Raw genomic sequence first — 12,500 nt, forward strand, 5'->3', positions numbered from 1 at the left:
CCCGGAGCTTCTGGCGAGTACGAAAGTCTAGCCGACTTTCGGCCGTCGATCGAAGCGGTAATTTTATCAGCTAGTCTCAGATCGTCCTCGTAACGGAGGTGCGACGTTGGTGGGCCAATTGGTAATAATTGCTATTCGATGGTGAGTTTGTCTCGTAAAGGGCAAAATCCAAGTACCTCAGCGTTCACGCTCGAACACAGCGATTGAAATATATCGCCTCGGGTGAATGAATCGAGAAACAGAAGCGAAGAAAACCGTTCCCGAGAGGGTTCGGCTTCTCGTTTTTAACGTCGATAAAGTTGGAGCCGTCCACTTCAAGCGGCAGTTCTACGACGCCTTTAACCCGGTTCGTCGGTCCTTAATCGGGCCGGTCGTAGCCCGGGACTGACGTCAACTGACGGCAACGTTATTCGTTGTTACCTGGTTGATCCTGCCAGTAGTCATGTGCTTGTCTCAAAGACTAAGCCATGCATGTCTAAGTACATGCCGAAATAAGGTGAAACCGCGAATGGCTCATTAAATCAGTTATGGTTTCTTAGATCGTACTTTTTTACTTGGATAACTGTGGTAATTCTAGAGCTAATACATGCAGCAGAGCCCCGACCTTAGGGAAGGGGCGCTTTTATTAGACCAAGACCAATCGGGCTTCGGCCCGCTTACCATGGCGACTCTGGATAACTTTGGGCAAATCGCACGATCTCGTATCGGCGATGTTTCTTTCAAGTGTCTGCCTTATCAACTTTCGATGGTAGGCTACGCGCCTACCATGGTCGTAACGGGTAACGGAAAATTAGGGTTCGATTCCGGAGAGGGAGCCTGAGAAACGGCTACCACATCCAAGGAAGGCAGCAGGCGCGCAAATTACCCACTCCCGGCACGGGGAGGTAGTGACAAAAAATAACAATACGGGACTCTTTTGAGGCCCCGTAATTGGAATGAGTACACTCTAAATCCTTTAACGAGGATCCATTGGAGGGCAAGTCTGGTGCCAGCAGCCGCGGTAATTCCAGCTCCAATAGCGTATATTAAAGTTGTTGCGGTTAAAAAGCTCGTAGTTGAATCTCAGTTCCAGACAGGCGGTCCGCTCCGGTGGTTACTGCCTGGCCTGAACATCCTGTCGGTTTTCCTTCGGTGCTCTTCATTGAGTGTCGTAGGTGCCCGACACGTTTACTTTGAAAAAATTGGAGTGCTCAAAGCAGGCGTCCCGCCTGAATAATGGTGCATGGAATAATGAAAGAGGACTTCGAGTTCTATTGTGTTGGTTTTCGGAACACGAGGTAATGATTAAAAGGGACAGACGGAGGCATTCGTATTGCGACGCTAGAGGTGAAATTCTTGGACCGTCGCAAGACGAACTACAGCGAAAGCATTTGCCAAGAATGTTTTCATTAATCAAGAACGAAAGTTAGAGGTTCGAAGGCGATCAGATACCGCCCTAGTTCTAACCGTAAACGATGCCAACCAGCGATCCGCCTGAGTTACTCAATTGACTCGGCGGGCAGCTTCCGGGAAACCAAAGTTTGTGGGTTCCGGAGGAAGTATGGTTGCAAAGCTGAAACTTAAAGGAAACCATCGCAATGAACGTTTGACAAACAAAAGAAGCTCGATGAAATCGGTAATTAAAGATGTCAATTAATGACACTCACTCATTAACCATTAACCACTAACGCTATCATGCAATAATAATGAATACGAAAAATGTTTGTGAAATGATATAGAATTATCACTAACAATTAAAGGGCATCTGAACAACTCATATTTTACCTCAACATATCAGTACGCTTTTAAAAAGCATCTTTAAAAATGTTAAAGGTGATTTAACAAAGACACCCCTCCCCCCCCTTTATAGGAGACAAAAAAATTACTGTTTTTTCTGGCAACTGGGCTATTATAAATTCCCAATTTCAGAGTCCTAGGGTTAAATGTATATAAACACTTTTTAAAAATGGAATTTTTCACTTGAGAGATTATCAAAATTATTATATGCATTCAACATTAATGTTGGACTTTTAAGTCCATCCTTCACGTATGATTGTCTTTGAAAATTTCATTAATCTCTTCAATGATTCCATAGTGAAACTTACATTTACCACTGAATTGAAAATTTTACGAGAACAAATCACTAATTATTTTAAAAACCATTCTGGAGACAAAAATTAAATTTTCCTTCGGAAGCTACGAATAAAAGCTTATAAAATACGCAACTATTAGCTTAAACATGGAAAACAAAAAATATTCCTAGAAAAAAAAAATTTAATAATAAAATTTATAATAAGAAATCAACCATGGGAATTTAAGCCCAAATTAAATGCTGTAAAAAAATGCAGCTATATCAAACCAAAAGTGTACCAAAATAAATCTATTGTGCATTAACAGAACATCATCATACGTGTTTAAAGCTTTTAAAATACTCAAAAAACTAAATATTCATAATGTTATTTAATTCTTTAATGATTCACGTGGAATTATTAAACAAAAGTTTATTTCTAAATTCCAGATAATGTTATAATTATCATTAAAGAACTCTTTTCTTGAATAAAATTTTTGACCATAATTTTTAAAGTTATTAAATTACTGTACTCAAGACCTAAATATCTGACAGCACGTAATTTCACGATTCATTTCATAAGTATAAATAAATAGTTATTTCCAATGCTTAATGCTAAAGCTAAACAGTTCCATTGCCTGCCCAAAACACGGTGCCTAATATTCTACCCTACAATTTTTCAATACCAAAGTCAGAAACCAACTAGAAGTCAACACGAGGGCGGACCTTAAAGTAGCTTATGCCAGCTTTTTCAAAAATACACAAAAAAAGAAAATCTCTAACAGTACCAAAGGAGCGATGTTGCACTAAATTTGCGCCTCTTATTGCTTTCAAATTATTATCAATTTGCCCCATTTAGAACGATATTACTAAATTGTATGTTTTTTCCACCAAAATATTGCTACCTTTCCCAAATTATTGGTAGTTGGTTTACTACAATTTGCCTATTTCACCAACTGCCAGAATAAGATATATTTTAAAGTCATTTATGTTGAACGTGAAAGTTAAGAGCTATATCCGTATTTAAATGTTGTTGGAACAATGGCATTAAAACAGTCTTTAAGAATGATCTGCGTGGGAACATCTGGTATATTTCTGGTCCACCCCCATCGGGAATAAATTAATAATAACGATTCTATGGTATGAGGGAATCGGAAATTAAATAATAATGCCGATTCTATGGTATGAGGCAATACGCGATGAAATAATGGCTAAAATCAACCCCGGTTTCAACATTAAAATAAATTAATAAACAATTAAGACTGAAGTTGCAGATATTAATCAAAAATGTCTTGATTAGAATCAAGACTTAAAAAAGTATCGATAAGACTGAGGTTATCACTTGACTTAAGGTTCAGATATTAATTTTTCTTTTTAATTGAAACTTAAAGGCATGCTTAAGAAAAAGCAACGTTCCATTACCGTTTTCCGTTGAAATAACTTATTTTACAGGTAATCAATTTCAAAAATTTACTTATCTCGGGTTTTCGGGCACAATTCCATTCCCCCAAAACATTTTATTATTACATTAATTACTTTTGAGAGATAACGTGTCAAAATAAGCTTTAAAACAATAGAAAACTGAATGAGCGGTCTGTTTAGCCATGACCAAAACTTTCAAATCAGTGTTGCCAATGTTAGAAAGTGGATTTTCCCACTTCCATTTTAAAATTTCACTCATTACAGTCATATTTATCTGGACTATTTTATCCTACTAAGCTTAATATGGAATATCACTACGCATGGGTTTGACAATATGTACAAACGCTCCAAAGTGCTATAAAGCTTAAAAATTCTCAAAATATGCTTTCTTTCTTTTTCAGTGCCAAACTTAAAATCACCGAATTCATTTCAAAATGTCGCTTGAAATTATTAAACCGGACAAAATTTTAGAAAATACACTAATTTTAATTGCACAGTCTGCACTATTAACCCTTTAACAGGAAAATTCCGACATTTGATCGATTTTGGAAAAATATTACCCTTTCCCCACAGAGCCTAACACCAAACCTAAATTTCCCACGATGTGAGAAATTACCCGCACATTGGCAAATGGCAACACTTTTTTAAAAACTTACAACAAGCACCCTTTCGAGACATGTCCAGAACAAATTAGTGCTTAACCCGCTAATAGTACGACAACGGAGAATTGATGTAAACTGTAGTTGAAATATCATCACGTGCGATCAGCGGCACTGAATAGTCTCTAACCATTTTTTGAAACTAGAGAGAGAAATAGGTGAGTAGCATTAATCATGTCCCGAGCTATGAGAATGAACAGTATGACTGTTGACTGAAGTACACTAGACATTACATCATTTTGCATAACCACAAGTAAAAATCTAACTGTCCCTACTTAATTTTCCGCCATTGTTTTCAACTGATCCACTGCGAAGCATGCCGGGCACAAATGGGGGAACCTTTTAAAACTCAAAGTCATACACGTACTCTCTCAAAAGTAATTAATGTAATGATAAAATGTTTTGGGGGAATGGAATTGTGCCCGAAAACCCGAGATAAGTAAATTTTTGAAATTGATTACCTGTAAAATAAGTTATTTCAACGGAAAACGGTAATGGAACGTTGCTTTTTCTTAAGCATGCCTTTAAGTTTCAATTAAAAAGAAAAATTAATATCTGAACCTTAAGTCAAGTGATAACCTCAGTCTTATCGATACTTTTTACCTCTCCGTGTGACGTAGTCCAGGAGAGGTTCTGTAACGTGTCTGTGTGTCTGTCTGTGTGTCTGTGTGTCTGTCTGTTGTTACACTCACGTGACCGCGTTCGCAGTTTGCGTATCGGAGCAAACGTATTCCCAATTTCCGGACCGCATTGACAGTTCACAGAAATTTGGAAAATTGTATTTCTCTCCGTTGGCTACTCTATACTTGAGTTCTCACACCACCATGTTTGGTCTTCGTCCATCCCACATGAACACCAGTCTGGTACTTTTCTGGCTTCCAACACCACCATCTTCTGATCTTTGTCAATCCCACATTGACACCAGTCTGCACTTACACTGGCTTCTAACACCACCATCCACTGGTCTTCCGTCTATTCCACATAGACACCAATCTGTATCATTGGCTTCTACTCCATTATCATCGTTTTGTTTTAGGATATACGCGGCGATCAGCTAGGGTTACGAGAAACGTCTAGCCTCCCTAATGTGGGATCGCCACCAAAGGTTTTCGCAATTGCGCTTTTTCCTTACTATTATAATGGAAACGAATCGTATATATACCCCAAATTTGAAAAAAGCGGCCAAGAGGGGTACCCTTCACTTTAAACGTCAATATTAGCAAAGTTTGAGAAGATAATAGGTAAAACTTTATTTTAAACGATTTAATTATTATTAATGTTAATTATTGAAGATTAAAATAATTAAAAATAATTATATTTATTTAAATATTAAAGATAAACCTCTCGTGCAAAGAGAGAGATTATCATTGGCTCCTATATCTACTAAGGCCCGTGCATGCGATATATTTCCTTCATTGCCTCATATCTATCAAGGCCCGTGCATTGTGATATATTTCATTCATTGCCTCCTATATCTATCAAGGCACGTGCATTGTGAAATATTTCATTCATTGCCTCCTATATCTATCAAGGCCCGTGCATTGCGATATATTTTTTCAAAACAACAACAAAAATGGGAAGCTCCTCTTAGAAACATAATAATTTCTTTTCTCTGTATATGAAATGAAAATATGGATAATATTGCGCTCCTTTAATGGTATGAATCCTTTCCTGTCTATTAATATTTTATATAGGAGTAATACGTTTTTAGCGAAGTCTAGAGAGGATAAACATAAGCGAGATTGTTTTGGGAAAAAAATACTGCTTCCACTAATGGGTTTACACTCCTTGTTACTGTTGTATAGAGTAATCATGATAAAAGCTTAAAAAATTACGAGAGGACAGACCTTTTTTATCCTCTTGTTTTATTCTTAATAAGAATATAAAACATTTATTTTGTATCAAAAAATATTTTTTGGTGCTAAGATTGCTTTAAAAAAATCCAAACGGTTAGGCATTGTTAAAAAAGACAAATGATATTCTTCAAATCTAATGAGATAACGCCCACCCAGTTGAAAATTGCCCTTTTTTATTCGCGGGAGTCATTCTTAATGAGAATTTCGATGCTAGTAGGTTGTCAATTAAACTACCGGTATATTATTGTTGTTGGAAATTGGATATTAAGTCAAATTAAGTGGTTGTAAAGAGCCAGCAGGTTTTTGCCACTTCTTTTTGTGAGTATTTGATTTTTGTATGTAAAATGGAGGAAGATAATGTTGAGAGTAAGGATCAAATGCGGAAGCGCAAAGCGCGGGAAAGGATGAGGGCAAAAAGGTCGACGTTTTCATTGGATACTTAAGGTTATATAATCTTCTCGACACGGAGAGGTAATATTTTGGTTTTCCCAACTTGTTTAAGTCTTGATTCTAATCAAGACATTTTTGATTATCTATATCAAGAGTTTATGAAACGCGCGTTTGCTCGTAATGTTTAATTTTAAATTGTCTTACCGAACTTTTTAATCGCTCTTTAATGTGTAATTTTTAACTTGGTGGTTAGTGTATTTAAATAGTAACTTTTAGTACTTACCATGATGGGCTTCGGCTCCAAATCCATCCGGGGTCATGGTGAGTGTTGTCGTCCGGCACTGGTCCTTTAAACGGGCAATACCCGCTCTGCAACCCTAAATCTGTAAAAAAAAATAATATATTATTAATGGTCAATTAGTGTTTCTTACCTTTTTGATAAAGGGTTGTTTTAAGAGGGTGGACTTGCTTTCCACCTTCGAATTCATTTCTCAGAATGTAATTTTAAATCTGAAAATAAAGTTTTGTAATAGCCAAATGCCTCGTCATCTAATTAGTGACGCGCATGAATGGATTAACGAGATTCCCACTGTCCCTATCTACTCCCCTCCGCGGTCACCACCTTGTCGTGGTGGAGGGGCTCCGGTCTTCTATCCGTGGATCCGTCTCGGCTATGCCGGCTAGTGTCACATGCCGGACAGGCGAGCGGGGAGGAATTTGACCGGTCCAAGGTGACCATCCCATCCCAACCCTTTCCCATACTTTCTTTTGGGCGCAATGAGCGTTGCCGGCAGGGCTACCCACGCCGGTTGGTCATTGTGGGGTTGGTTTTTGGCCCTTTGTGCGGGGGCCGCGCAGGCTGGGTGACACGAGAGGTCGGAATGGATGATATCCGAAGTCCTTTCTGACCGAGATCTCTCAGCGCGCATGCTGCCGGTTGAGGGGAAACCGGTGGCGCCCAGGGGTTGTGGCAGTGCGGGTGTCCACCGAAAGGGGCGGTTCTTTCGGGTTCCGGCCTTGCCTTGCTATTTCCCGTACCCGGTTATCCTTAGGCCATTAAGGATCGCCTGGCTTGGGGCTGCGGGGGGCTTTACCTGAACCTGGGAAGAGATCCCCGGTGTGGACTCACCGGACCCGGAATTAACCGGGGGTATGGTTCGCCCAGCGGGTTGGAGGCCCAGGGAATGGTAGAGCAGGATGTAGTCTGGAGTCGAAGAGCCTGGTTTTGCCTTCTACCGGCTAGGCCCATCCGTGCCGTTGCGGGGGTTAATTCGGCGGCTACTGCCGGGTAAGACCGGTTTCCCCCCTTTTTTACTTTACAATGGCCACATTTCAGCAAAATTCGAGTTCTAAGAGTTCCTTAGAAAATTCTCCCAACAATTCTGATGACGAGGCTGCCATTGCCACTAAGAATTCTGTTCGACGGTCCTCCGTTGAGTTGGCGCTGCAGAAGAATTTTCCTGCTGAGAAGTCAATACCATTGTCCAATTCCTTCTCACTCCTGGCGGACGAGGGCGACGCTATTGTTGAGGGGGAGGTTGGCTCTGACGAAGAGGCATCGCTCTCTAAGTCTCGTTAATTTTGCAGGCGCTAGAAGTCATCCTTTTGGATCCTAAGAAAAAGCTATCCCAGGCCCTTGCTGGTAATATAAGAGAACTTTTTGGTGAATTGCAAGACGAAATCTTTTCCCTACATCAGGCCACCGCCAAGTTCCGTGGCCTTTTGTCGGAAAAAGACAAGACGATCTCGACGCTTCGCTCCGTAATTTCTGAACAAAGACAACAACCCTTACTTATGCACAAATAAACAAATAGCACATTTCCTAAGGTGGACCGCCTTTCAGCGGCTCATACGTTTTCCAGTGTAGCCCAACAGAACTTATTTATTCCCAGACCCGTGATGCTGGCCCATGGACAAACTACACCAAGTTCTCCGGGGCGTCCAGTCAATGCACCTTTCAGCACATCCATAGGTCAGACGTCGCCCGATACAGTAGTATTAGTTTACCATGCAGCGTCTAACTCTGCTGAGACCTCCGCCACACTTACAACAAAAATTAAACAGTCTGTTGACATCAAGGCACTAAAGGTGGGAGTTGAAACAATTCGCCCCTGCCGTAATAATGGCATTGTTATCCGCTGTAATTCTAAAGCTGATGCAGTGGCACTACGATCGGAACTGTCTACCAATACAGCCCTTAAAGACACTACTACGGCGCTCTCGCCTTCTTTAGTTAAACCAAGACTTTTAATAAATGGTGCGGACGCTGCCCTCACCAAAGAGGAGTTCAATGATGCTCTTATCGACCAAAATCAATTGACATGTACTAAGGAAGACATCTGTGTGAAATATCCTCTCCGTGGTCGAAACAATACCACAAACTTGGTGGTGGAAACTTCGTCTTCCCTTTTCAATGCCCTTATGAAATTACAAAAGGTCCATATTGGTTTGACAAACTGCACTGTAGCTGAACACATTAATGTTCCTCGCTGCTTCAAATGTTGCCGACTCGGCCACATCCAACGCAACTGTGACTCGCAGGTATCCCTCTGCACTGCCTGCGGAGACGAGGGTCACTTGTACAGAGACTGTCCCTCTCCTACCAAAAAATGTATAAGTTGTAGAAATTCGAACAATAAATACAAGACGAATCACTCTACAGCCCATTCTAGCGTTGACAATAATTGCCCATGTTATCAACGAGAGGTACAGCTACGACGTTCGCGCATCAATTATGGCCCATAATCAACCAGTTCCACCATTTCATCTATTTCATAGTCCTACTTCACTTAATTTTATTCAAATCAATTTAGGAAAGTCTAGGGTCGCTACGGCTCTCCTTCGTCCGCGCCTGCTTGAGTTGCGTATAGACATCGCGCTGATTCAGGAACCTTACCTTTCTGGTGGCACTATTGCCGGCTTCCCACTTTCATCTAGGGTCTTCCATGACAATGACGGTGGTAGGGCGGCGATTATTGTCCTAAACAAGGAAATCGGCGCGGTGTCACTACATGCTCGAGCAAATGCGATAGTAGTTACCATAAGCTTTCGAGGCTCGCCACTTACAATAGTATCTCTTTACTTACCCCCATCTGGTGACATAAATTCAGAACTAGCTATAATCTCGTCTCTCATTGGCTCTGCATCCAGTTCCAACCTAATCGTGGCCGGTGATTTTAATGCCAAAAATGCACTTTGGGGATCTCCGGTTGACGACGACCGAGGAGATGTGACTGAAGCATTTTTAAGCACTCACGACCTATTCATAGCAAATGACCGCCATTCTCCGCCTACGTTTTCGACGGTTAACGGAAGGAGTTGGATTGATTTGACGCTGTTCTCAGGAAATGTACAGGACCACCTTACCAACTGGAAGGTCCTAGATGATGAGGACAGTTTTAGTGATCATCGGTACATTACATTTCAATATAGCCGCCATCATTGCCCGTCCACATTGCAAACATTTGCATATAGCACTAAGACCGCTGACTGGGGCCTTTTCACGGGATCACGACAATTCGGAGAATGACAATTCGGAGAACGACAACTCGGAGCACGACAACTGGGTGAAAGACAATTCGGTGAACGCGACAATTGGGTGAAAGACGATTGGGTGAATCCGACAATTGGGGGAATGACAATTCGGTGAAAGCGACAACTGGGTGAAAGACAATTCGGAGAGTAGGACAACTGGCGGAACGACAATTCGGTGAATTGTACTCCTTGTTTACCGAAAGAATAACTCAGTTTTTCACGAATAGAGGAACAATATAATAAATTTTTTATTGTAGTTAATACAATAAGTTAAAATAATTGAAATTACTTTCAAAACTAATGGGCCAAGTTACTGTTATGTTATGTTAGGTTAGATTTGGTTTGGTTAGGTTAGGTTAGGTTAGTAATATTTTATAATTTATTTAACAATGTTACGCCTTTTCCAAAATTTTGATGTTTAGCTTCATTGACTTCTTAAATAATTTGCCTTTTCCAAGCATTACTGTTATGTTAGGTTAGGTTTGGTTTGGTTTGGTTTGGTTAGGTGAGGTTAGGTTAGTAATATTTCATATTTTATAATTCATTTAACAATGTTACGCCTTTGACAAAATATTGATGTTTAGCTTCATTGACTTCTTAAATAATTTGCCTTTTCCAAAACATTACTGTTATGTTAGGTTTGGTTTGTTTAGGTTAGACAATTTCCAAAAATGAAAATTAATACCAAAATTTATTGAAGAATGTTATTGGTGAACATAAATATTATTTGCTTTAATATCAAGAAGTTTAATTAGAAAATCAATTGAAAATAGGAATGAAAGGAAAATTCATGATTGGAAAACCGCCCAAATTGCGGTATTCGGTCTAATGGGATTCGGTCGAACAAGACATTCGATCCAATGGGATTCGACCCAATGGTAGACAATCATTACTAATGTCTGACACCTTAATGACACTCCTGCATTTAATAATTTTTTAAGGTGAAAAAACTGCGTTATTCTTTCGGTAAGCAAGAAGTACAATTCACCTAATTGTCGTTCCGCCAGTTGTCCTACTCTCCGAATTGTCTTTCACCCAGTTGTCGCTTTCGCCGAATTGTCATTCCCCCAATTGTCGGATTCACCCAATTGTCTTTCCCCCAATTGTCGCTTTCACCGAACTGTCTTTCACCCAGTTGTCGTGCTCCGAGTTGTCGTTCTCCAAATTGTCATTCTCCGAATTGTCGTAGATCCCCTTTTCACAACCAAGGCTACGGAATTGCTCACTACCATACCGATTCCAGTTTGTTCCACACCAGAAGACATTGACATTTTTGCATCGATGATCAATTCGACTATTAAAACTATATGTGATCTTACCCTCAAACCCCGCGGTAAGGCTCAACACCGGGCTGTACCTTGGTGGACACCTGCACTGACCATTCACCGCAAACAAGTACGCGCGCTACGCCGTCGCTTCCAAAGGCTTCGCCTGAAGGACAACGTTTTGCTCTATTATACAAAGCAGAACTTTCCAAATACGAACTACATGTGAGAAGATCTAAACAGGACTCGTGGGCAAACTACTGCTCATCAGTCACCCAAATCAATCCATTTACTCTTCCCTATAAATTAGCGACATCCAAAAACCGTAATCCTTCAACCATTCACTCCATTCGCCGACCAGATGGTTCGAGTACAACTACCGTTACTAGTACATACGAAACAATCCTTGTAGACCTATTCCCCGATGACGACCCTAATTCTGATGACGGTCATCAAGCCACAATAAGAGCTTCTGTCACGCACCCCCCATTAAGCTACAATGATGTACCGTTCCAGGAGGATGAGCTTTCAGAGGTTATTAATCATCTGCCCTGTGGTAAAGCTCCAGGGTACGACGGCCTCACTGTAGAAATTTTTCGTAATCTCTATATCGTTCGGAAAGACCTTTTCTTGGCCCTGCTTAATACCTGCTTCATGAACGGCTATTTTCCTAGTAGCTAGAAGATTGCCAAGCTGATCCTTCTAAATAAACCTGGCAAGGATCCGGAATTAAGTACTTCATACCGGCCAATTAGTCTTATGCCACTTCTTTGCAAACTCCTTGACAAGGTAATGACGAACCGTCTCTACCATTTTCTACATAAAAACGCACCTCTCCACGACAATCAGTACGGCTTTAGACACGACCATTCCACCGCTGCGGCCCTGTTCAAGGCTATAAAGCAAATTGAGTCCAATAAGACCTCGGGCCTATATACATCTTTAATCTCGCTTGATATACAGGGTGCTTTCGACAGGGTGTGGGTTCCTGGGATTCTCCATTCTCTGAAAAAAAGACACTGTCCTAGCAACCTATACTCACTTGTCGCAGCGTTTCTGACCGACCGGAAGGCCCGCGTGTACACACCAGACGCAGTAATTACTAGAACCATCACCGAGGTTGCCCCCAGGGTTCATGCTTAGGGCCACTTTTGTGGAACTTAGTTATTGATGACGTGTTGCGAAAGGCATACCCTGATGGTACTGAAACTCGGGCATTTGCCGATGATCTTCTTTTGATGATCAGCGCTCAATCTAGGAAAAACCTGGAATTATGTGGTAATGAACTTTTAAGAATAATTGATGGATGGCGAGCAGAAAACAAATT

General features: G+C 40.7%; 1 pseudogene; it reads left to right on the forward strand.

Moving 5' to 3' along the window:
• The first annotated feature begins 417 nt into the window (after positions 1-417).
• Positions 418-1,613, forward strand: LOC149593977 (small subunit ribosomal RNA; annotated as a pseudogene).
• Positions 1,614-12,500: the final 10,887 nt, after the last annotated feature.

This window comes from Phalangium opilio, unplaced genomic scaffold (assembly GCF_054372755.1).
Source record: "Phalangium opilio isolate 3A_F unplaced genomic scaffold, DU_Popi_V2 ptg000483l_1, whole genome shotgun sequence".
NCBI lineage: Eukaryota > Metazoa > Arthropoda > Arachnida > Opiliones > Phalangiidae > Phalangium > Phalangium opilio.